The sequence below is a fragment of the Mus pahari genome, chromosome 8 (assembly GCF_900095145.1).
Source record: "Mus pahari chromosome 8, PAHARI_EIJ_v1.1, whole genome shotgun sequence".
Taxonomy (NCBI): domain Eukaryota; kingdom Metazoa; phylum Chordata; class Mammalia; order Rodentia; family Muridae; genus Mus; species Mus pahari.
In genome coordinates, this window is record NC_034597.1 from 45701202 (window position 1) to 45702259 (window position 1058).

The window sequence follows — 1058 nt, forward strand, 5'->3', positions numbered from 1 at the left end:
GGGTATAGGGAACTTTCGGGATAGCATTTGAAATGTAAATGAAGAAAATAGCTAATACATTGAAAAATAAATAAATAAATAAACAACCTCCCCCCCAGGGGGCTGGAGAGATGACTCAGCAGTTAAGAGCAATGACTGCTCTTCCATAGGTCCTGAGTTCAATTCCCAGCATCCACATGGTGGCTCACAACCATCTGTAATGGGATCTGATACCCTCTTCTGGTGTGTCTGAAGACAGATACAGTGTTCTCATATAAATCAAAATAAAAAATAAAAGTGCTCCCTTCGGCAGCACATATACTAAAATTGGAATGATACAGAGAAGATTAACATGGCCCCTGTGCAAGGATGATATGCAAATTCATGAAGTGTTCCATATTTAAAAAAAAGAAAAAGAAAAGAAAAAAAAAGAAAAAGGAAGAAAGAAGGAAAGAAAGAAAGATAAAAAACCCCTCAAATGACAACCTGGTGGTGGCGGCACCTTTAATCCCAGCACTAAGGAGACAGTGGCAAGTGACTCTAAGCTTGACACCAGCCTGGTCTACAGAGCAAGTTCCAGGACATCCTGTATTGAAACACTTGAAAAGCAAAACAAAAACACCTCAAATGACTGGCCAGGTATGACAATGGGCACTTGTAGTCCTACTATGAGGAAGCCGGAGGCAGGAAGATCATAAATTCAATACTTGCTCTTAAGTTCAGTTATGGTTGGTTATTCCCGACTCTTGTGTTTGGTTCGAAAGTCAATCTCTAGTGCCACAAGAAACAAGCCAGTGCTAACCACCCCATGTTAATGCCAACACCTCTACTTGACAGCCTCGGAAACACCCAATATCTGTGTTAACCTGAGCACCTCTCCCCATGCACGCATACAACCACTCTTTGCTGAGAAAGAACCATAGCTCTCTTTCCTCCCCTCTCTGTCTCACTATTATTTTACTTAATGTGGTGTATGGGTGTTTTGCCTGCATGTACGTCTGTACCCCATAAGTTTACCTGGTGCCCAAGGAGGCCAGCAGAGGGGCCTTTGGACTTGGAGTTACAGGTGGTGGTGAGCT

The 1058-nt window shown here is 42.7% G+C and overlaps 1 non-coding gene across 1 annotated transcript; it reads left to right on the forward strand.

Annotated features, from left to right (window-relative positions):
- The first annotated feature begins 276 nt into the window (after positions 1 to 276).
- LOC115064653 lies at positions 277 to 383 on the forward strand. The gene has a single exon (XR_003844469.1). It is a non-coding gene; the product is annotated as a U6 spliceosomal RNA (small nuclear RNA).
- The last annotated feature ends 675 nt before the right edge of the window (positions 384 to 1058 follow it).